Below are 26,053 nucleotides of genomic sequence, written 5' to 3'. Positions count from 1 at the left end.
GGGGGCGCTGTCTTGACCGGCACCAGCTGGCATACTGACCTCCTATAGGCCTAGTTCTCTTAATGGAGACAGCCCGCACCCTTAAACTTTGCCCCGTCTAGACATTCCCTCTTCGGAGTCTTCTCCCCATACGTTTACTTACTCAACCGAAATAAAGGCTTTTTACCCATACTAAACTATGTACTTGTACACGTTTGTACCGGCGTGGACCTATATATATTTTTTATAACCCCCCGTCGCTCCTACATAACATTGTTCTCTCTAATATGCAAGCAGACTTTAGCCCCTTTATAATCGTTCTTACCCCCGTCGAGGTCTATATCCTCGTGCCGACATGTACAGCCCTTGACCCCGCCTTCCCAGAGTGCACTTAAGTCCCATGACATCCACTCCGTTAGTGCATGATTTCCCTTATCTCGCAGTGAGACTGTTTGCCTCTGCCACCCCAAGTTTGTAGACCAAGTCATATACCGGACTTTGCCGCCGTTTGGTGCAGCTCCCGGCTTTTCTACGTTGAACTTTTGGTACTACCGTTTTTGTATAGTAGCTCATATTGTATGCTGACATACGCTCTGCATGTGCAACCCTGTTTCCTATAGGCATTTCCAGGTTATTGAAAACACCCTACCTTTCGTGTGCTGGCCATTGCACCCCTCCCATCTATTTACAAATCTTTTTTCCATTTCTGCTTGCGTTTGACTATTTGACCAGGTGGAGTTGGGACCACGGGGTTCAGGGAACTGCCTTAGTAATTAGATATTGTAAAATAAAAGTACGCAAATGCAAACCCTAGTGAGTACGGCTACTTCCCCACAGTGTAAGTTTTAAGGCTGAGGATAAGAAATACTAGCACTAATATTTCATTTGATTATAACGCCCAGTTAGAATTTATACATCAAATCTATACACGCAAAAGAAAATCGCCGATTATGCTTTAGAGTTTTTTTTTTTTCTTTGCAGAGAACCTGCAACGTATGAAAAACCACTCTGCAGACCTTTTGAGTTGTCGGGCTACTGGAATTATGTGCCATGGGGGACAAAATGTGATGGCAAAAATGCAAATGCATTACATTCTCAGGTGGTACATTATTCCAATCGAGTTAGAAAACCTTTTTATGTGTGAACTCTGCAAATTATACCAAATATTGTTAATTGGCAATGACTGACCCCTTTTGACTCCGGCTAGACTCTGTAGGACTGTGACGTAAGTGGTAGAGCATAGTGAAGTGAATGTAGGTTTAGAATGTGAGGAAGGTACAACTTAGGACATAGTAACCCGAACATAGACCGTGCTCTCCTATAAAGTTTGCTGTGATCCAGCAAACTGCATATGCGCGCCACGTGTGCTTTAGTTGAAGTGCTGAAATGGTGTTTGGCATATGTGGAGTCTGAGAAACTCCAGCCTGTATAAAGCAGTTAAAAATAAGTTTCTCTAAGAAGTCTACACATCATTGGCCAAGAACCTGCTGATAAGGCAGTAAAGCAGGACCGTGCTACTATGTGACCTAAAGCTATACATCATTTGAAGTGATAACGGTAAAGGCGGGTACAAGAAAGTTTAGAAAACGGGCAGCAAATTGCAATAGCAAATAGTGAGTCTCCAAATGAAATGCCAATAGAATCTGAATTTCATTAAAGACACAGAAGCTAGCATTTTTACTTAAATGCATCTCCACGCAGCACTTGAAGGAACTTTACATCATAAACCAAACCGTGCAGAATAGAACCTTGAACGTATGTCGTCCATGCACAGAGAAATCTTCCTCTTTTAAATGCTGCTCCTTGCAGATAAGTACCTTCCTAATAATTACTACCGTTAAAGTTACTGTTTATCTTTGGTACCTTTTTATTTATGCAATATTTCTTCAAGCTGATTTCAATTAATGAAACGCCCCTCTACATTTCATGGGTTTGCCATTTCGAAGTACCTTTTTGGAAGTTATTTATTATTAGGCTAGACCTTTTATATTTCCAAACCCCTAGCGCCTTACAGCGTTATTGGAACGCGTACATCAATCTGCACAGCGCCTGCACCACTCCTTTGCAGCTTCAACACTTGGGAGCACGGACTGCCAAGGCAGTCTCTGCGCCTCTGGCTAGCGCGGCCTCCTGCAGCATGTACACCGGCTGCAGTGGCTGCTTTACGGGTGTTGTACAGGCTCCTGTGTGGCTCCTGCTGTAAGCTGCATCTGCCCTACGTGTCTCCTGAGGCAGCGACGCATCAGGCAGGAATTGGAGGATAGTGTTGGGCAACGGCCTCGCTTTCCCAACGGACGGTGTGCCCCCAACTTTGTTTGGACTTTGCTCTTTTTATTAAAATGAGACTGGGCAGCCGTCTGGAGACACTAACGCTTCACTCAGGCTGGTAGTTGGTGTCTCCTCAAGCAGCTGATCGTCGGGTAATTTGTTTGTTCATTACCTCCTCATTTCATTGCCTATAGTGCCCCTTTTGTTACCTTGGGTCTTAATGTTTCAAGCCCTTTTATTTGAGCTTTGCGCTGCTTTTGCCATAAGAACCTTTACAGGGCTCATTCTGTTGAAGTCCCCCCCCCAATCCCCCCTGCCTTAATATTGGATGTCTAAGAGGGAGTACCCTGAGAATTCACAGGGGAAGATTAATGAAGAGTTGAAAAAAAAACACGAAATGCGTACCTGTGTATGCGAAACAATTGATCTGTGTATGACTAAGAAAAGATCGAAGGGCACCGTTAATGACTACTGGTCTATTTCTGAAGGAGACTCCTATTGTGTGGAAAAAGGAGGTAAAAGGAAGTTTAAACACATTGAGGGGGGACGTCAATGTTCATAAAAAGAATGGGAGGTCTAAGCACCTCCAAAGAGAAGTGGTGTTGTATGTGGCACGAAATTGAGGTGTCCAAGGTGGCACAGTGGAATCGGGAGAACCTAGCAGCACTCAGGCTGCTATGTAATTTAAAGATGTACATTCTATGGAGTGATAACATTAAAGACTGATACAACCATGTTTTGAAAGAGCAGCAAATCGCAATAGCGAATTGCAAGATAAAGCGGAGATCAGAAGCATTGTGAGGCAGATATCAACCAGGTGTCGGACAGTACAAAGACGTGTAAGGCAAAACAAGCCAAATGCAAGAAATGGCCATCTGCTTACCAGAACTGAGCGATAAGCCACCATAACAGTGAGTAGAGTGACCCCCAGATGAAGCACCCGGGGTAGTGCTTACGGAGCTGGCAGACATGAAGTGGCACACCACCAATGCTGTTGGGTGGTGGCTCGGAACAGCTCCAAAGATCTCCAGAAAAGAGGACGGCTCAAATGGAGACCAAGAGGTAGGGCAAGTTTTCTTCTGCTCAAGATGACCCATAGGCCAGTATGAGAGTACGCACCTCTCGTCCACTGTAAATGCAAAGGCGTGCAAGGAGTTTAAGGTAAAACAGATCCGTTTATTCAAGCTTAAGCGGCTACAAGACCAACAAGGAAAAAACTGTTCCTTGTAGGTAATGAACTACCAAAATGAATCCTCCTTTCATATTTATACTATAGTTCAAACAATTCTGCATACAGAATTCACTGCACTCCCCCTAATCTATTGGAAATTTCCTTCCAGTTATACATGCAAAAAGAATAGCTACCCACACTACATTTCAAGATAAGTGTTCACCAGCTGTTAATTGCAAATTGAATGGAAAAATACCAGTGTGGCTTTCCATCTCAGAGAAGCACAAATGATTCAGTGTAATTATTCTAACAACCACTCAGTAATTTTCCAAGGACATGGAAAAAATATATATATATATTCAATGTTGCGACGTACATGGAAAATTCCTCAGACAAGATTGTTCAAAGTCTGGTGGATATAACCTTTTCCTTACGTACAGCACAGGGCCTTAAAATGGAATGGATATAGCAGGTCCTAGTGGACAGCAGACCATGTCAGAACTCCACCCTCCGTGTCAGCCAATCTCCTAAATGGTTACAGTGCCGCATTCTTGAAACCACTACCCATCGATCCCGCCAAAAAGCTGAATATTGGCGGCAGATTAACAGCTTGGATAGACATTTTATTTCATAGATGTGCTTGAAGAAACCTATATCAAGATGATGAAATACCTTAATTTAGTTGGTGAAGGAGTAAAGTCCTGAAGAAAATGGCATGAGCTGACAATTGCTTACATTACAGAAACCTTGAATCTCAAGTTCAATCCAATGCTGAATGTAGATCACGAAAGTTACATTTTCAGTCTAGAACGATTAAGTTGGTGAAACAACCGATTAATTTGAGACTGGTTACGCTCATCAAACACTAAGTTTAATGAATTTAATGACGAGGAAGCTAAACATCTCAGTTATTGACCGATGGCTCACTCATTCAGATAACGAATGCTGAGCGAAACGCTGTCTGGAACGAGTTCTCATGGCTGCCAGAGCTTAAAAGCATACTGATCGACAAGCTGCTGACATGGTGACCGAAGGTGTGCCCTGAGTGCAGTCATGAACCTGAAATGTAAGCCAAAGCACGAGACCCACTGATCATTCCACAAAACAATGTTTCGAGTGTGGCCCATCCCATCCCCCCCCCCCCCTAGATCGCGTGAATGCTTCAGAAGCGACGTGACACGCATGCCCACAAGGCCAAGCAATTACACCAATTGAGGTATATCACCACCAGATGAAATCGATACTAAGTAGTCACACAGTTCTCCAGTATAAGCATCCAAGTAAAAGTGAAGACCATGGTTGTGCAATGTTTTTTACCTCCGAAAAAGGTGCACATGTTGGGAAGGCTGTTGGTGAAGAATACAAGCCACAAACCTAGACCTGAAAAAGCACTAAGGTCATTCAAGCATTGGCCAAAGATTACATAAAGTAAACTATTACTCAATACTTTTTATCATCGACAGTAATGTTTCAATAAATATAAAACCGAAGGAGAAATAAAATGAACTGTCTCCTGTGTCGTAACTTACAGCATCGAACTAAGGTGTACATGGGCTGCATCAATGCCATAAATTCAGTTCATTAGAAGTACAAGAAAACGAAAGTACAAGCACCCATTCATATTCTTCAGGGTACAACGTCAAGTGCTTGTTTACTCCATTTCAGCACGGCTGCCGATATGGTACTATCAGTAAACCATAACATAAATGCGCATCACAAAATAAGTCCCTTCGTTGTTTTCATCGGTTAGGAAAACTCAAGACTGAGTACAATTGCAGATTGAGGACATCAGTCCTATTGCTCAAAGACTCTGACGCATTGCATTTCATTTACAGTAAGCTGTTGAAAAAACTTAAATCATTGCTCAAACATGATCTCATTGAACATTCCACTGCTCCAACGTCTTGGGTGTCTCCCATAGTGGTCCCTCAAAAGGGCAGCGAACAAGCTATATGCCTCTGCGTTATGCGTTAAGCGAACAAGCCAATTGAACGAGAACATCATCCAAGTTAGTGCATCGCTGACATGATTACACAATTGAATGGTGCGAAGGTCTCCTCTCGCCTTGATTTGAAGAAAGGATATCCGAACACGTAGAGCTGCAGGTACATTGCAAACTTTTCTACACATTGCTCTGTTATGATACAAAAGACTTTCGGTGTGACAGCTGCAGAGCTGTTTTTAGAGGTCATCTGATGTATTATATAGCCTGTCATGAATGCGTTTGATTATTATGACAGATTGATTCTCGGAGCTACACAGAAAAAGCATGATAAAGCTCTCACTCAAGTGTCATTTACTTGCAGATCCTTTTTTGACTTCTAATGCCCAAAAATGTGAGTTCTGTAAGATGAGGCTAACATTTGTTCGCCTTTTCTTTTCTGATGGGGATATGACACCTGATCCAGAGAGAGTGCGAGCGTTTCAACTGCCAGTCCCCCATAAAATTTTACCCATGTTGCTCTGATTTCTTTGCATGGGCATCTACTGTTCTAGAGGCATACAAGACTTTTCTACTTTTGAGTGCTCCATCGAGAGACTTGAAAAATGTTTCATTTCATTGGTCATGTGAATGTGAGCAAAGTTTGAAGAGAATCAAACCAGCTATTGAGTGCTACTGAAAGGGAATACTTTGATTCAAAGCTTCATACTCCGGTTATTGACGCTAGTGCTTTCTGGTTAGGTGCAATTGGTGCACAGCGGACATCCAAATGCTCAGACTTATCGTGGCATATGCAAGCAGATGTTTGTCTCAAACCCAACATGCTTAATCATAATTTGAGAAAGTTTAGCAGTGGTGTGGGCTTAACATTTCCACGTATTGATGTAGGGTAAGCCTTTCATGCTTGTCAGATCAAGCATTGTTGACCATCTTTGACAATCCAAACGCCAAGAAACCTACTCACATTAAACTTTTGGGTCTACGATTACAATAACACAACTACACAATCGTTCACTGTCTAGGGAAAGACCAAAACCCTGCTGTCTACAGTACCATGGTACCCATTCGAAGACTGCTGAAGTCTACAAAAATATCATTGAAATAGAGCCCCCAGCTGCTACTTCATTAGAACAAATTCTCACTGCCATGAGTCAAGATAGTGACATGTCAAAACTAAGACCTTGTGACACATCTGTTTTGGAACCAGCACACTCGTACCTCTTGCCAGTGACCTTGAATACCAGAAGTTTAAAAATGTCAAAGATGAACTGTCAGTTACTCAAGATTGCATTATCCTGAGAGGTTCAAGAATTATTTCGGAGTGTCTGCGTCGACAGATAATTGACGTGCCCCATGTAGAACATTCTGGAATTGTTGCCACAAAGCTAGCTCTCGAGACAGTCTAGTTTCCTCATCTCGATCAAAGTTAAGAGTATGGTAGGCCTGGCATCTATGCAACTGTGTTTCATTGAAAACCACTCCATACACAAACATTTGAGTTGCCAAAGCTTGTATTGGAAGGATTTGCTGTTGATTTCTTTGGTCCTCTTGATAATGGACATCGCCTGATGATTGTTGATTTATACTCCCAATTTCCAGTGATGGAGCTATCGTCTGTCACGGTAATCTAGAGATTAGACGGCATATTCGTGACATAAGGTGGTCCTGCAATCTTACAACCACCCACCTTTTAACAGTAGAATTCAGAGACTTTTTCAGTCCTCTTAATGTGAAGCATCAGAAAAGCACACCTACTTGGCTATAAGGATAATAGCCCTGTTAAACGTTTCATGAGTACTATTGAGAAAGCTTTTCACTGTGCTGTACTTGACCATAAGGCTGTCTTGAATTCTACTCTAGGAGCTTGCTGTTTGACTCCTCTCTCAACCACATGTGAAAGCCCTGCAACTTTGATGTTCGGGAGAGCCATTATGACCAAGTTACTTCAGTGGACCAACAGAAGATCAAGTATTCGGGGAAGAAACCCATATGAATGACTTGGATCGTAAAAGGAAAAAGGCCTATGCAGGCAAGCGCAGACGTGTGTATCAGAGGAGATGGTGCTTGTTAGAAAACTGAAATCTTATGCTTCCTTCGATACTGAGCTTTTTCGTGTTGACCAGCAAAAACAGTGACTGCCCAACTTCCTCGGAAGTCCATTTCGTGAGATTCCTCGCATTTCCGACATGCGACTCATCGAGCACTGATGTCAATGTAGAGACTGGGTCTGAAAGGATAATTGTGGACACCCTGATGCTGCTGTTGATTGCTGCTGTTCCTACATCACCAGTCAGATCATGGACACTTTGACTGCCTGTCCCCAGTTTCCGAAGACACGGTCAAGACGTGTGATCAGAGCGCCACTAAGATTAATTAAAAAGCTACGAAAGTATATATTTGTCAAGGTTTCATTTTTTTATTTAAGAAAGGGGGAGATGTAGTGTCGTGTTAGCAATGACGAAACCCTTTTGGCTCCTGGTGGAACTGTGATGAAAGTGTTGAGCTTAGTGAAATGAATGCAGTTTTAGAATGCAGAGTTTGTAGTTCTACGCAGAAGAATAAAGAGGTGTACTACGAAGCTCCATATGTGGAGTGGTTAGTGGGTACCAAGGCTGGGGAGACGCTACAGTAGTCTAGCGCAATAAATACATAACTGAGCAGTAACTGCTGCAACAACAAAATGACGTAAATCCACTTGTCTTCAACATTGTCAATTTTTTCAAACCAATTTCTTTCATGAAAGTTTAGCAAAACCTAAGCATTCTAATTCCAATCCATGCAAGTTGACAGCTGCACTTTGGAAAAAAAACTGTGTTCATGTTGGTTGCCCAAATTAAACATGCAAGTTAAAAAAATGTATAGCTAGTGATGTGTGTACCATGGTACTACTTTGCTGGCTCGAAGTATGGTGACCTATAGAAACCACCTGCCTGTTTTACTGGACCCTTGTGCTATATATGCTCTTCCACGCTGAAGACAAAGTATAAAAGTATTCTACAACTTTGTGGGCCTTTCATCTTCAGGTAACATACACATCTTAAATGGAAAATAAATGCAAGTTATTGTAATCTGTGTTGAAAGCATTCTTTTTAGCTTGTGAAAGCTCAGCTGTTTAATGCGATCACTGCAGATGTCTGTGTAACCAGTCACAGCATTGAATTCTTGTTGATTCACTGGGGAATGAGATCGATTTATAGTGCTCTTGGGTCCCATCCTCTGGCTAAATACACTGTTAATAAGCAAGTCATTATTTTCATAATGTTACTCAGCCCCTTATAAGATGGGTTGCTACAAGAAGCACAGAGTGACTTGTGGAATGATTTAGGCTTTAGCATATGAGTGAAATGCTGACAGGATTGCATAGGACTTTCCATCTACCGCCCTGCCTTTACCCCTTCTGCTTAATTTAAAAAATGTTGGTTCGCCCCACAAACATCTTCACACATTAGCCAGAATCACTGTCTTATTGGTTTCTGTTACTCTAGGAAAAGTTTAACGGGCAGCTTCCTCAAACATGCTGACTGGCGATCAAACTTTTTCAAAAAATATATTTTTACACAAACCCACTCCCAAATAGTTTAGTTAAATTTTTCTTCTGTAATGTGGGTGGGAGAGTGGTCACTTCACATCTTTTTTTTTTTACTGTCCCTCACCACCACAATATAGCTGGTGAGTAGGGACCATTTTAAAACAAACTCCAACCGCCCACTTTAAATAGGATGTCCGGCTAATGGTTTACCTCCGCCATCCCCAATTCTAAGGCCATCAGAAGATGATTTACGCCTATATATTAAATTTTTGTCCGAAGCAAACCCGGCAGTCCACCTACTTCTAAATTCAGCAGGTGGGCTGAGTTTGGCATAGTGTGTATGGTGTCCATTGCAATGGAGTATAGTTTCTTCCAATCTCCTAATCAGCCCTGTGTTTAGGATAAACTTGTATGAATATACATATTTACCCACTCGCTATAGCCAGTAAGTTATAATTGGGACCATATTTTCCCACAGACAAGACTTTTTTTTGTTTTGCTAATACCTTTGGTGCTGCTTAACGAATCTCCACAATTTTGAAAACTAGTTTGCGTCTCGAACTGCTGTATTGAAAATTGCGGGATAATTAGTCAGGCAGATGGTCTAGGAAAAAGGGAAGGGGTCCCAAAATGCTTTATACCCATGAAATGTCTATGGAAATTAGGCAACTTTTAGCTACTGCTACAGCCTGAACCGCTGAACTGATTGACACCAAATTTGGCAGAAAGCTAAATCTTGGTCCCGAAAGCGTGCGTTTCATAATTTGGAGTAATTAAAGGAAATGAAACATACATCGGCAAAAAATTGCCCTTTTTTTTTGTTGTCTTTGCCCTAACCACAGATCCACTGCAGGTCTTAGCACAACACCCAGTGTGAATCCGCAATAGATCCGTGTATCCAAGACACACAAACACTTGCAGACTAAACCCCCGATTTACACTGCGTTGCGCAGCGTCTGGCTAGGTGCATGGGGTGGGTAGCAGAAGGCCAGGTCCTGCGGCCAACCTCAATCGCGCAGGCCCAAAGTGTGTTTGCTGCTGTGGTTGCGGTAACTTATGGTAATCCTATTCAAGTTAAACCATAGAAATTCACTGACATAACCAAAGGTTACATGACGTTCCAGTTGGCTTTATGTTTTACCCGCACAACCATGGAAATTCAGCAGTTCTAGTTATACTTGTACGCAGCTGAAGAAACTATAACTTGTGCTGATAAGTAACTTTAGGCGTGCAGTAATAGTTATAAGTTTGTTAGGAAACTATCTGCTGAATTTCTATGGCTTTGTGTGGGAACAACTTTAACCTAGCTAGAACGTCCCTGTAACCTTTGGTTTAGTCAGTGAATATATAAATCAAAAACAAGAGATCAGTTTATCAATGTGTTGACGGCCGCAATGGCCCGGGAACTTCAATGGCTAAGCTGGCGAAGCCTTTAGGTTGGTAACCTGGGCAGCAAATTGTTCATCAGCCCTTGGCCCTGCTCTCTGCTTCGCGTCACCATTCTAAATCTCACTGCTCTCCTGTCGCTCCGTCACTGCTCTCCTGTGGAGTGAAATGTGTCTGTACGTATGTATGTGTGTGTATAGTCTATCCATCTGTACCTATCACAGTCCTTTTTTTAAAACATTTTTTTTTACATGTTTGCCTTGGAGGAACACACTCAAACTCAGCTGATACTCCGATTCACTCGCAAAAAGAATAAATCTGTCACTATGAAGACTTTAACTGTCAATTAAAACCTTATGCTAGCTCTTAGGCTGCCTGTGTGCTTAAACATTCCACGTGTTAGGCTCTCATAGCCTTAAAGCCCTGATCGGGAACCATGTGGTGGGCGGAATTCCAGCATGCATGTCTGTTTTGCAGAATTAAGATCTTGTGTTACATCACTGTGATTTACTAGGTGCAGGAAATGCATACCTGATTTCTGCCCCCACTGTGCACGTTCTAAGCCCGGTATTCAATATTATAGCCGAATATACACACACCACCCCATAGATGCAAAGTATTGGCTTGTGCGGTCAGATCTCTCCTCAGTTCTCTACTACACCCTTATGTAAGTGCAGCTACACCCTTGACAGTTTCAGTAGTTTCAGCTGTATCCACGCACCAAAACACAACTATAGCCCAGACTGATCTCACACACTGCTGTCCAATTCGGTTTGAATGCTTATTACGTGCATAACTCTGTGCCTGGCGCATTACTTAAAAATGTCCCTATGTTGGCTGCACCACAAACCTACTGTTGCATCTATGGCCCTCCATGGCGTAGCATGCTGTCACGCTACAAATTGATTGGTTTGTTTCTAAAGAACATGAAGCACTGTATAATTACAACTACAATACAATTAAACATACTTGCGAGGCTAAAATAATTGCAATACAGAGTTGGGCAAATCTCTGCCACATCCCTTCTATGCATGTACAGACTTTATTTGGACACTGATTCAAAGTTTATTTTTAATTTCCGATCCTGAAGCAAATGGATATTTGCACACAGATCAGAGTGGAATTATGCATCAGTTACCACATACTGCAGTTTTCCTCGGGTTTTTCTGGTATCTGTCAAAAGAAATCTATCGGAATAACATGCAGTAAACACTGATTCTACTCGTTGGGCTTCATCCTGAGGTGGGAAACTGAGGATACTTCATTATATTATCTTCTCAATACCCCACACAAGGGTGGCAGCAGTTAGCACTTTGACTAATTAGCACCCAAATTCGACATATTGAGATCCATGGCTTGGTCGCCAAATTTGTGCATCTGCTGTACCTTACAATAGTCTTAGTTTAGGGTCACCAAGCCGACCTTGTGTGCTCAATTCTGCTTCAACTTAATTTCCTCAGTGCTCAGATAACGCATGACCAGTGGATGGAAGAAAGGGGTTGTCAAACTCCTTTTGAAGAAGTCCAACTTGGTCCCCAGGGCGCAGGCTAACTTTGAGGCTTATCTTTTGTTTGCCAGCAGCCAATAAAATTGGTTACTCACTTGCTTTCTAAACCTCTTGAGAACCAATTACTGGATGCAAGATAGATGAGGTTATGGCCTTGCTGTGCAACATGTAAAAAAAATAGCCAAGCCAGTAGCTTTTGCTTCGACAAAACCGATTGGCTTTGCCAACGCTTGTTTAAAATCTGACTTTTCGTCAGATCCTTTGCTCTCTCCCTTGCAAGTAAATTTAAGAACCCTTCTTCCTTGGTATTGCTGCCCCTTCCCTTGGTACTGGTTTGGGTCCCTCATGGCCCCTTCCCTTGGTACTGGCTGCGGCCCCTCACCGCCCCTCCTTTTGTACTGACCAAGGTCTTCTCTGCCCCCTCAATAGCAATGTGTACGGGTTCCCTAGCTGCCACCTCCTAACCCCTTCCTTTGGCACTGGCATGTTTGTGCTGCCTCTCCTTGATCGGTACTGCCTTGGGTCTCGTGGCTGTCCCTTCCTCGGATGTTAGCTGTGTCCTTGTAGGCTCGGCTTTGAGTGGTTGAGGTTGCTGTGCCCAGATCCTACATCCTCTAGGGTGTTCCACCAATGGGAATCAGCGAGGATTCACACACTTGTTTACGGTCCATTCGTGATCAGCATTTCCTTTGCAGTCTCGTAAGCTTTGTGTTCCAGGATCACGTGAACAGAGGAACAGTCAAAAGATAACGCTGATTTCATTAGTGTAGAGTAAGTGTTCCTCAGTAAGCCACTTAAAATCATTGTCAGTAATCCAATTATTTGCTGACTGGGACCCATCCAATGGGCGAATGAGTGATTAGCTTATATTTCAATCGAGCTTTAAACTAGAACTTTTTTTTTCTTCTTCTAATAGACTGTGCTAAGTTGCAAATCTTCATCTTATTGGTTAAAAAAAACTGCTGACTTCGTGAAATATCCATAAATGTTTTATAGGTGCTGGACGTGGGTAGTACATTTACAGTGTAAGGAAATTAAATCCGATTAAATTACGTAAAACATTTATAGCTAGATTTATCCTTCAGTGATGCATTCAGGAGTATAGTGAGTGAGGCTAGCTGTAATTGTTGATTCTGCTTCCCAAGGACGGTTAAAGCTTTCCAACCTCTGGTCTTGCTGTTTAATAATTTTGGTTTCCCCAATCATTTACACAATGTCTTTTGGAAGGTGCTGTCCATTGAGAAGTCTGTCTAGACTTCTGTGATGGCAGTTCTGAATTCACTTTTAAAGCCCGGTACATACCGCTTCTAGTTGAGTATTTCCCACGCATCGTCCTGAAGTCACTCCTGTAGCATGTGATGATTAACTGGCAGCTACGTTCACCCCATATTTAGACTCCAAAGTAAATCCGTTTTTAGCTCCCGGTAGGTTTTCACACTGCTCCAGCTGTCTTTTTATTCAGTCAACAAAATTCTGGCTAGAACGTTACTTCCGGCAGCCACAACGCGTGAGTCAGTTGGGCAATCTGTATATTTTAATCTGAGTTCTTAAGTACATAGAGTTGATGAAATAACTGTCATGACTGCATATTAAGGGAGTGGTTGCCCAGCTCGTGTCTTATAGCAAGTAGACACCTAAACTTGAATCGGGGAGTCAAGTTCCTATTTATGGGCTCTACGACAGGAAGCCCGGTGTCCCTTATGTTGCTGGTTATCAAAAGCACCGGAGCATGTGTAGCAGCGATGGTGATGCATCTTATGGGAATAGTGAGAGCTCAATTTCTCTGCCAGTTTTCTTAAGCAGCCTGGGACGATGGTAGGCAGATAAGGGGATTGAGTAAATGCACTTGAATGAGTTTTGTGATACTAATGTAGAGGTTAACAAACTCTGGGCTCATGATGACTTGACCTGTCTGGCCACGATGACTTTTATAGTGCTTGCTGGAGAGCGGAGTGTCTAGCTAGCTTAGTGTGTGTTTTAAATAACCTTTTTTTCAGACCATTGTGCTATTGAACAGATGTGCACATTCCATTCTTTTCATTACTGGAATATTCTGTTATGGTCTAGGGTCACCTCGGTAGACCCTTTGCAGCATGGTAAGAACAAAACCCAGCCCGATTTACCTGTTAACTTTAACTAGATGTGGCGAAGACCCTCCTTTAAACGAGTATTTACTTTCCATGACAGTGATATCTGGCTCCAGTTTGTGAGTGGTTGATGCAGTGGTAGATTTTAAGCAAAAAGTCGACGTGGGTCCTCAAGCACTCAATGACGTTAGTGCTTGAGCAAAGGCACCCAATAAAAGAAATGTAATTATGTCAAGCACAGTGTGAAGTGTTTGCAGCCCTTTGTTTGAACACAGTGGTATGTTTGTCCTTAAAGGACTAGGTCCTATATTTTTCAAGGGGACGTTTCAGGTGAGGTTATGACTGCCTATTTGTGGTACTGTCTTCCTGCCTCCCTTTTTTCAGAAAGTCATGTCTCCAACTTGCTAAGCAGATGCCTTCTTGCCGGTTTTAAAAGCCTTGTGCCCTGTGGTGTCCAAAGTGGTACCTTTTTAGGTTTCTACTTGTTTAACTACTCCTTTAATGGAAGAGGTCCTTGTTTTCACAGTAATAGTATCTAAAGCCTGATAGAAAATTTCAGATCAGTCTGGTAAACCAGGATTGAAGTGACAAGTCTTGCAACGTTTTCCTCAATGAAACGAATCACAATGGGCAGATTTGAAAAAATACATTGGGTTGTTTCCCCGATAGTGATTGAAGAAATTAAGTGGTTGTTGGCTGCTGTGACTCCAAGGTGGTCCGAATGAACCACTTCTCACTTTCTGCCATCTGATGTGAAGGTTTCTACAGGAGTCCTGAGACTGGAGGGAGCATGACAGTGTTCCGCCAAGTTGTGATTGAATGGTGCTAAATCTTTAGAACATAACTCTTAAAGAGCCAGACAAAATGGAGTACCTGTTTATTTGGAAAGCTGGTTGAAGGGGTAAAAATATGGAAAGACTGGTGGTGGTTGCCTTTACAATAGTGTCAATCCGCTATTAGGTCTTCATTGAGAACTCTTATCGCCGCATTTTAAAATTTTTATAGCTATAGACCAGTTGTTGCTGTGCCATACCAGTTGCATTCTGAGGTCCGCGGTGAAAGTCTGTTTATACTGGCAGAGATTTATCATTGTATCAAATGCATAGAGTGAGTTTGCCTAAAAGTCTGTCTTCAAAGATTGGCCACCCTACTGTCTAGTGTGGCCACAGATCTCAATTATCTAGGAGTTCTCTGCTTCTGACTTGGACTGTTGTGTGCAGCAGATGCTGTTTGTTGCATTTGCTGTTGCCAGTTGTGCACCTGCAGGAGAAAGGCTTGTCTTCAGTATCGGTTTATACCTAATTGTTGGTGACCCTGGCAATTTTCTTGGGTTCCTGGTCTGTAGCAGTTTTTTCATCTCACTGATGTCCTACAACAGCTGTCTTCTCACTGAAAATGCAAAGCTATGGAACTGGTTTTGCTGATGAGACCAGGCTAATAAATCTAACTGTAGTTTTAAAGAGTCATGGGCGTCTTCAGAAGACCTTACCAAGTACCATGGTGGATGTTAAAAGTTATCTAGAATTGGTAGTGCTGGAGATCTAAATCAACCAAAATAGTAAAGACTTGTCTTCATGGCCGCCTTCAATATAAGGAGCTTCTGTTCAAAGTAACTGATCAGACCTAGTGGACCTGTTTGGAAATATCCTGCACCGCCTCGCTCATAGCTTCGAGTAGGTAGCCTTTGGTGGCACCAGTATTTTTTTTTCTTGTTTTTGAAGAAGCTTTTAGAATTTTTTCAAGTCTCTAGTAAAAATGTCTGTGTGTATGTTTGTGTGTGTGTGTGTGTGTGTGTATGTATATGTGTATATATATGAATATACATTGAAAATATATATATATATATATATATATATATATATATATGTATATATATATGTATGTGTATATATTACCTACTGGCGGTCGCCAGTAGGTAGTTATAGTTAGGACCACGTTTCCATAGGAAAACCTCAACATTCTATTTTGAATAACTTTGGCGCCGGTCGACGAATCCTCGCGAATTTCTCAAAATAGGTGGGGCGCTACGCTCCGCTCCTACCCTGAAAGTCTCGGGGGGATTCGTCAAGCGGGGGCTGAGATAAAAGGGGGGTCCCAAAACGCGTTTTTCCCATGCATTTTTCCATAGGACCTTTAGAACGAGCTACAGCCCGAACGGCTGAACAGAATTACTAGAAATTTGGCAGAGAGGTAGTCCCTAGGTCAAGGAAGTGCCTTTTGTAGGTTTGGTGTAAATCTGTTCAGTAGATTCTGAGAAAATAGCCTTTAAATCAATATATATATCTGAGCCCGCTTACGGTACGCTTACCGTACGCTTACCGTACGCTTACCGTAAGCTTACGGTGGCGTGCGCGAGCGCGATTCTGATTGGCTCTTACATCTTAGTAAACATTCGAATCGGCCGAAACCAGGAAGCGGCGTCCGCCATTTTGTCTCTCGCACTGAGTGTTGTTTATCAAACATGATGGCCAAAAACATGTTACGGGGCTGTTTTGACAACTCCCTCCCACATAGTCATGTTGAGGGAGTCCCCAAACATCCCCCAAGAGCAAAAACGTTTTTTTTTTTTTTTCGGCAATTTCGCGGGGTACGCTTACCGTACGCTTACCGTACGCTTACCGTAAGCTTACCGTAAGCTTACGGTAAAAAAATAAAAATAAAAAAAACACTATCCACACTTACCCCACCCCCTGTGCTTTTGGTGGCCGCAGGCCACCAAATGTGCAGGGCTTATTAATAGAGAAAAAAAACGTAATTTTGGCAACATGAAATTATAAAATCGAAATAAAAAAAACACTATCCACATTGACCTCACCCCCTGTGCTTTTGGTGGCCGAAGGCCACCAAATGTACAGGGCTTATTAAAGTTGATAAAAACCGTGCACGGAACGAACTGCGTTAAGTGGGCGCGCACGCCACAAATGGCGTAAAGTAACTTAGCATTTAAAAAACCGTACAAATTCACTGAAAAAACCATAGGTTTCACACACGTTATAGTTAGGAAATAGCATTTAAAAAACCTTGCTAATTCACTGAAAAAACCATAGGTTTCACACATGTTATAGTTAGCTGGACATTTTACTGATAAAAAACCAATGAAATTCCCCCGTTATAGTTACTGTAGGCAACTATAACTCACGCGACCGTAATCCTCTGCTGATGACATATGTGTCTTTATGAAAAAAAAATATTTGTAATATATGTATAGCTAAAATTTAATGGAAGAAGATATGGGCAAATAAGTGTCTAAATACAGTATTAGCATCAGCAGAGGATTGCGGTCGCGTGAGTTATAGTTGCCTACAGTAACTATAACGGGGGAATTTCATTGGTTTTTTATCAGTAAAATGTCCAGCTAACTATAACATGTGTGAAACCTATGGTTTTTTCAGTGAATATATATATATATATATATATTCACTTAAAAAACCATAGGTTTCACACATGTTATAGTTAGCTGGACATTTCACTCGTGAAAAACCATTGAAATTCCCACGTTATAGTTAGTGCAGGCAACTATAACTCACGCGACCGCAATCCTCTGCTGATGACGTCAGATATTACATCACTGTATTTAGACACTTATTTACCCATGTCGTCTTCCATTAATTTTTAGCTATACATATATTACAAATATTTTTTTTTCAGAAAGACACATATGTCATCAGTGATGTAATATCTGACGTCATCAGCAGAGGATTGCGGTCGCGTGAGTTATAGTTGCCTGCACGAACTATAACGGGGGAATTTCAGTGGTTTTTCACGAGTGAAATGTCCAGCTAACTATAACATGTGTGAAACCTATGGTATTTTAAGTGAATATGTATATGTATATATGTATATGTATATGTATATATGTATATGTATATATGTATGTGTATATATATATATATATATATATATATATATATATATATATTCAATGTATTGAACAGATACATACCAATATTTAAAATATATTAACTAGCCGTAAAGGAAATGGAACTATATAACTTTGGAAAATGATGGAAACCCTAACTTAGCGTTTTGTTGGTTAGGGAAAAAGAGAATGAAAGAAAAAAGGAAAGTAATGAAATTGTATATGGCCTAATTGAAGAAAAAAGATATAGCTGTTAATACAATTATCCGTTAAAGCTTATTTGCAATCTTCCAATATTGATTAAAATATATAGTTCATGGGGGGGGCGGGGGGGGGGAGGTTTAAGACTTTTTTTTTTCTCTATACACTACCTTAAACACGCGGGGGTGAAGACTTTCTCACCCGACCACCCTTTTGGTTTCTCTGTTCATTGGCCAACATGACAATCATCAGATCAGACTGCTGTAGAAAAAACTATGAATTCCTCTGGGTCGAACCGATAAAGATATTGTTGAAGACTTGGGGCAGATGTTATGTTATCTTTTCTTAAAATACATATTCCAAAAATTGCGGCCTCAAGGATTGCACCAATCCTAATCTACAAAGATCCTGTCTAAACCTTCTGCACCTTAAGGAATTCCACAGATTCATAGTGGTCTATTACCACTTTCCAAATCTTCTATTTGTTTGAGAAGAGAACTTTCCCTGGATATCACCTCCATCTTGGTTGTCATATCGTGGACGTTGCTTATTGGCTGCTCCATCTCATTTACCCTGGATTCAAGGCTTAGCAATTTCTCTACAGTTCTCTGAAGCGTGGTGTTTCCATCACAAAAGGCTTTAATGATTTTATTTTGTCCATTAAGTCCTCGTGTCGGAGGTAAAGGAGACCGGTGAAGTGGGGTGTTTCTTTTGTCTCTGGTTATTTATTACTGGTTGAGTCTTTGTGTAAATTAGGCATTGTCACAAGCGACGACGCAGGCTTTAAATTGGAAGAGGCAGCAGAAGTCATACTTGAAGACCTGAAGGTAGACTGACTATCTGAAGGAAATTCTGCCGATTCACAAATTTGTTGGAAAGTAGACTTGAAAAATTTCAAAGTGTTTCAAATGCAAGATATAGCTGACCACTGCTCAAGAGTGCTCCAAGAACTCTAAAATCCCAGATTCGGCTGTTTTCAACCCAATAAAATTGATGCATTCCATAGAATATTTCAGATTCCCAGCCATGTCAAAAGTGCAAATGTTAGACTATGCCTTTCCCCCTTTTTCCCTCAGAAAAAAGAGGCAAATAGTTTTTCCCCTCTGAAATTTAGAATAAAGTGAAGAAACCAAGGGCCATAAATAAGTCACATTTTAGTGGTATCCAAGTCCCTGAAATTCCCTCAGACCACCTCCTCCACGATGGTGAGCAAGTGTGACTGTTGGATGCGCTGTGCTGGTTGAGGCATGCCTAAAATGATGATGATGGTGGCGGCATGAGGAGCGAAGTGCGGGAGAAAACACTGAGTTACAGACCATAAAAAAGGTCCGAAATGACATCTACCCACTCCGGCCCCGGCAGTAGAAGGCCACTGGTGGCAAAGTCCCCATGCCATCAGAAATCCCTTCCATCAAACTTAGACTCGCATATCTCTTGGGGTCTAAAGTCTGGATCACCTACAGATGCGTGCCCTGCTAAACTGATACCGGCACTAGTGGCCACCTTAAAACGCGCCAGTCAATAAGGCACTCAACTCCTTGCTGGTAACGGGCGTCATGCCATCTACCTGAAAGCAGGCGAAAATCCTGCCTCTCCTAATGAAACCAAACGCGGAACCCAACACTGCAACTAACTGTAGACCAATTTCCTTTCTCCCTGCTTCTGCCAAAGTAGTGGAGAAACATGTTAAAGTTCTTATGGAGTATCCGGAGACGCACAATCTCCTGCACCCCACGCAATCTGGATTTAGGGCTAACTACAGCACTGAGTCTGCCCTGCTGGAAGTGACTGAACACCTCCAAGATCAGCTGGATGATGGGGAAGAGCAATATTGATCTTGTTAGATCTGTTGGCGGCATTTGATACAGTGCCCCATGGAATGCTCCTAAACAGATTAAATAACATGGTCATAGAAGGGAAAGCACTGGCATGGATTACATCCTTTTGGGAAAACCGGGAACTGATCATCTGGGCCCCTCCATTCTCAGCCACAATGCCAAGCATAAAGGTGGGAGTTCCGCAGGCCTCCTCTTTAAGTCCTACTCTATTCAATCTGTACATGTCACCACTAGCATCATTAGCAGAGGTACATGGCGCAAAAATAGTCTTATGCTAAAGATACACAGCAGATTTTTTTTCATGCAAGTAAGTGGAGGATTTTAATGGAGAGGCAATTAGATCCTGCCTCACCAATGTTTTTAAATGGTTGAAGCAGAACCAGCTCAAGTGCAATCCCGACAACCAGGATTATATTCCTTGGCCAACCAGTGGAGGACAATTTGAGTCAGTGGTGGGCCGCAAATCTTTCCCCCCTCCCCCCGCTCCCCCAGCACAGCCCAGTCGACAGTATAAAAAAAAACAAAAAAACCTGGGCATCTACATTGATAACGAGCTCTCGATGCGGTCCCAAGTTCAAGCCATAGTAGGAACCGGTTTTGGAGTACTGCGGATGCTGAAGAAATTTCTGCCACTTCTCCCCCTGGATTCCAGGAGGTCTGTGGTTCAGGCATTGATCATGTCCAGGCTGCACTATGCTAATGTCATCTATGTGGGTCTGCCAGATTACTTTCTCCAGGTAATGTAAAATTCCGCCAGGGCGATCATCAAACTGCAACCCAGATCACATATGACCCTCCCCATCTGAAGTCCCTACACTGGTTCCCAGTAAAGGAAAGGATTATATTTAAGCCTTCCATGGCACAGGCCTGCCTATCTTAGAAAACTAGTCAGCCGATATGTGCCTACCAGGACACTCCGATCGTCCACCGCCGACCTGGCCTGCATCCCCAAAGTTAGTCTGGCACGTAGAGGTGGCAGATCTTTTTGGCTTCCTGGGAGTCCACATCTGGAATAAACTACTGCCCGCTCTGAGAGCACTAACCGTTCTCTCGCATTTTATAAAACAGCTGAAAACATGGCTATTTAAAAACTAAGCCTTTGCAGGGAATGCACATGTGAACTGTCCGCGCCGGGACACTCCTGACAGGGTAGCTGTGCCCTATACAAATACTGGTCATTAATTCAAGAGTCTCTGAAGCTACTGGACACTCAAAAGCTGGCAGCTATCTTGCAGGCGTTCTGTCACGCCATTAGCACCAGTAGTTTTTACTGAAGACATTTAAGAGCTAGTGTTTAACTTACTGTCATATTTGGTATTTTTTTTAGACTGCAGCTACTGAAAGGCCCGTGTATCTGTGTCCACAAAAATCACTTATTAGGCTGTGTGCAATAAGGTATGCCTTTTATGTCTGCAAATTGCTAAACCTACTGTGTCCGGGGGCATGTTTGTGCTGACTCCTAAAGCTTTGCTCATGTTTTTGGTTGCCGATCTGGCTGCTGCAGTCCTGAGTCTTGTTTGTGCTAACAAGGTCGTGACCAGCCATTGTTTTGGCACACCTGACTAATCTAATCTGCAATGTTGGTTGTTGCCCAAGGGTTAGTTAGTTGCTTCTGCCATGGTACCTTAACTGTTGCTTTTCTTGCTTGCAGATAGGCAAGTATCTACCGGCAGCTTATGGTTGGCATGTCGGTCCTTCTGTAGCATTGCCTCATAAATATATTTGTTTGCAGTGGACCGGTCTGCTGTAGCTTCAAGGGCTCTTTGATTGCTCAGATGACTGCTTTAGTTGTGAAGTTAACGTTTGCGGTTGTCCATTAGCCTTCCATTTCATGTTAAAAGGGCCGCATTCTTATCTCTCGTTCTGATCATCTTTGTGTGTACTTTGGCCTGTTCACGAACGAGACCGGCCTGGCTGTACAAGAGGAGGTGGGAGTGGAATACTATTTTTTTTCTGCAGTTGGTCACCCAACAGACTTAAAACTGCCTTTTCTGAAGACCTACTCTATAGATGAAGTACTGACCAGGCCATATTGCAGCACATCTACTTAGTGTAACTAAACACTAAGTCTCCACCAGTGGTGATTTAAAGGCAATGCTTGACTGACATGTTATAGTTTAGATTGGGTCACCATTTCTACTCTGACTTTGGAGTTGAAACATTTTTTTATAGCCATGGAAAAATTGTCATTTTTTTACATACTCCTTAGTGAGTGCCTCAGATTTTTTCATACTAAAGTTTTGTCAACCGGTTTGGCCAACCGCTTCATGAAATCTTCCATGCCGAGACATGACAGCCAGACTTTGTTGATTTGTACTGCTCAGTGGTAGGAACCTAGGCCTGCTGGAACACCATCTTTCTTTGGGTCTCGGCTGTTCAACTTCGTTGTAGATTTGATCGGCTAAATACTGCACCTGGAGGATTTTTGTTTCCCTTCCTTAAGGAGGCAGGAAGATGCTGAATGAAACTGGACGAGGCTGGATTGCAGTTTATCCTTGCCATGCAGTGAAGTTCTGTATAGTAAACCTTTACCAACTTCATTTCTTCAAGTCTGGCTGTTCTGAAGACCAGGCTTGTGCCATTTTTAATATTTCTTCGTTTGACTGACCTAAAAGTAGCCAAGATTGCTTTGTGATCATAGTAGTCTCTTATTATTTATTGTGTTTATAAAAATGCTTGTCAGAGTGCTAAATCTGGGTTTTGGTAAATGAGAACTTTGAATATTTTTGTGAAATGTTGATTCATGCTGCCTCAGAAGCTGGACATCAAAAGTGTAGTAGAGTACTTCTGCTAAAGTGTCACTGTTGGAGTAGTAATGAATGGGCTGGCTTTTCACAAGCTAACTGGAACCAAAGGGGCTTCCTGAAAAATCCAGTCTTTGAATGACTGTCTTTGCATGCTTTCTAAACAAAATGGTCTTTAGGTCTCGCTGATTTTTGCCATCTATTGACGAAGACCTATGGTATCTACTTTTTTGTAATGTATATGTACAGTGTGCTTTGTGTCAGCCATTGTCCCTGGTTGGATGACTTTCTTAGCTCTTCCCTTCCTCCTTATTCAATTGTTTTCTTCTAGCACTTCAACGGATTGCATATTTTCTTGCCCTCCATCTTATTTGTTTTTATTAGACGCAAAACAGATCATCCCCGTGGGGATCTCTTGGTGCCTCAATATCCGACAAAGCAGAGCAGTTCTCTTCCAGGGGATCCTCATCAATAGTTATAAGCATTAGAAAATTCCTGCCCATGCACGGGATCCCGGAAACAGTATATTATGTGCCCCACATATATATCTCCATACATATATACCTATATGTATAAACAAGCAACTGCAGCCCATAAACACTAGAGCTGAAACATGCTGTAAGGAATTTCCACTATACATAAAAAATAGCATTATAAACATGAGAAACAACATTATAACTTGTTTAGCAACTGTTTTAATGCTCAGAAAACAGCAGAAATTCTTATAAATCACTGAAAGCATAGGAAGCTCCCAGGCTGCATTGCAAATACCCAGTCTAAAAAGACTGAAAAGCTAACTAATAGCTGCATAGCAATAAACTGACACCGTGCCTTTAAGGCACATCTGACACCCAACTTCCCATCATGCCTCAGGGGTGACAGGTCAGTTATTTCCGGCTCCTTCTGGAAGGGTCCTGGCAACAGAGCTCCACTTTTTTCTGAGTTTGTCAGAAAATATTGTCTGTTTTACAACAGTTTTTTCCCTTACTTCGACGTTTTACATCTACAGAAGTAAGAGGCTGTGTTTTTTAGGCAGTTTTGGGCATTTTTTCAACCTTAAAATGCAATCTCTTTTCGATCCTTGCCCTTCTTGTGGCAAGAAGGAGGCCAGGACTGACTCATAGGGTCTGTATCCTGTGTCTACCGGAGGATCATGATTCTAAGACATGTCCTCACTGCCAGAGCCTGTCCAAGAGAACTTTAAGGACAGGGAGCGAATTCGCATTTATGGCCTGGCACAACCATCAAGAGGACGATCTCCGTTGAGGAAGGGCTCCAAGAGGCCTAGAGCTACTTCTAGAAGCAAGTCCTCGCGTCCTTCCACCTCAGCGTCGGGACCGGCGCTGAGAAAAGATCTTCCGGTAGGTCATGTTTCCAAGAAGAGACCTTCGACAGCGGGCTCGCCGTCGAGAGCAGGTACGTCGTCTACGTCGAAGTCTAGACCGCCGTCAACTCTGCGGCGATCGGCGTCAAGAACCAGAGCCTCTCCGCCGGCGACTATCGGCGTCGAGGAGCAGAGAACCTCCGCCGTCGTCAACCCGGCGACGATCGGCGACTGTCGGAGCAGAGAACCTCCGCCGCCGTCAACTCGGCGACTGTCGGAGCAGGGCACCTCCGCCGTCGTCAACCAGGCGACGATCGGCGTCGAAGTGTCACCCCTCCGTCGTCGGCAGGATCCCCTCCGTCGTCGCGAGTCCATCAGCGATCGACGTCGAGAGGGAAGAGTCCTCCGCCGTCATCCAGGCGGCGATCGGCGTCGAGGGTACCATCTACGTCGACGTCTAGAGTGGAAGCATCTCTGCCAGCGTCGAGACGGCGTTCGGCGTCGAGAGAGAGGGCCTCCGTCGTCTGCTTCACGCCCCCGTTCAACGTTGAGGCGGCATTCTTCGCCTGCTGAACATGGACGCCGGTCCACATCGAGGCGTCGTTCGAAGAGGAGAGTCCCGGCGAGACAGAAGGCGAAGTCACAGACCGACGTCAAGACCACGCTCGACGTAGAGACAGGCCTCGGACAGGTTGGTGGTCCTGGTGACGGAGTCTGCTTCGCGCCATTCCTCCTCACGCTCAGGGGCATCTCCAAGACCAGCAATTCCAAGAGAGTCTGCCAGCTAACTCCGCAGGTCTTCCCCTCAGACTCAAGAGACCATTTCTGCAGTACGACTGTCACCCAGATGGCTGCTGCCAGCACATCATTGGCAGGACTCTGGGGCTACAAGGAGAATGCGGGAATATGTCAACCAAGTGCATGACTCTCCGCTGCAAAGGTTGGTGGAGGAAGTGGACAGAGCAAGTCCTCCCAGGCCAGCACGTGAGAAGTCCCCTGAGAGGCGGCAACGTAGATCGCGCTCCCCCAGGCGGGAGGGGTGTTCAGACAGATTACGGGCTCGTGATCGTCGCCGGGATAGGTCACCATCCACGTCATCTTCATCCACCGGGTCCTCAATTAGGGACTACTCCCCCACGCTATCGGGCAGCCCAGTGTCCAGGGTCTCGCCCATAGACAACATCAACACCTACCATGAGGTGCTGCAGAGGGGTGCGCAGAAGCTGGGGATTGAGATGTCAGTCCCGCAGTCACCACGTCGGTGATTTTCGAAACACTTCACCAGAAGACTGCGTCTCGTCCACTGCTGCCTTTGGTGCCAGGGATAATGGAACCCGTCATGGACACCTTCCTAACCCCAGCGACCGTAAAAGCGGTTCCGGCTCGTATCCTCAAAATATAAGCCGGCTACCTCTGATCCGGTCTTTGTCAAAAATGGACCCTCCTGCGGACTCGGTAATCGTGGCGGCACCAAGAAAGGCTCATGCTGTATCGGTGTCCTCTTCCGTCCCGCCGGATAAGGAGAGCAGAACCCAGGTCTTCTGGGGGCGCAGGGCCTGCTCGTCCGCAGCGGCTTCCCTCAAGGTCTCCAGCGCGGCGGCGCTGTTGGGCAGATACGATAGGGCTCTCTGGGACTCTATGGAGCGGTTCAAATCCAAGCTCCCAAAGGAGGACCAAAAGGACTTCGAAGAAATAGTCACTGAAGGGTCCCTGGTGACTAATCAGTCGATTAGCACTGCGGCGGATGGTGCGGTGCTATCCGCCCATTCTTACGCACACGGCGTATGCGCCAGAAGGTCATCCTGGTTAAGGCTGACAGGGCTCAAGCCGGATGCGCAGCAAAGGATTTTAAACCTCCCGTTCTCTGGCTCCTCCCTCTTCGGCACTCACGCGGATGAGGAGATGGGGCGCATGAAAACTGAACTGGACACCCTCAAAGCTGTTGGGTTGGAGAAGAAAAAAATTAAAGCACCGTTACAGACCCAACCAACGCAAGGGGCCTCAACAGAGGGTTCAAACCCCTCAGTGGTCTCAGAATAAGACCCAAGGAAAATCGCAGTTTAGAGGCGGAAAGTCCACCAGGGGGCGAGGTGGACACCAGCAACAGTCCTCCACTACCAGTGGGGGGGGGGGGGGGGGGGGGGGGGGAAGAAAGAGTGCTTCACAACATCTGGCAGAGTGGGACAGCATCACAAAAGATCGCTGGGTGCTGAATATA

At 43.6% G+C, this 26,053-nt stretch overlaps 1 protein-coding gene across 11 annotated transcripts in view; it reads left to right on the top strand.

Annotated features, from left to right (window-relative positions):
• LOC146786091 (eukaryotic translation initiation factor 4 gamma 1-like) overlaps positions 1–26,053 on the top strand; it is a 1,219,153-nt gene that overhangs the window by 140,636 nt on the left and 1,052,464 nt on the right. The gene's annotated exons all lie outside the window — the stretch shown is intronic.

Source organism: Triturus cristatus, chromosome 11 (genome assembly GCF_964204655.1).
Source record: "Triturus cristatus chromosome 11, aTriCri1.1, whole genome shotgun sequence".
NCBI classification, from domain to species: Eukaryota; Metazoa; Chordata; class Amphibia; order Caudata; family Salamandridae; genus Triturus; species Triturus cristatus.
This window is presented reverse-complemented; position numbering and strand designations above follow the sequence as displayed.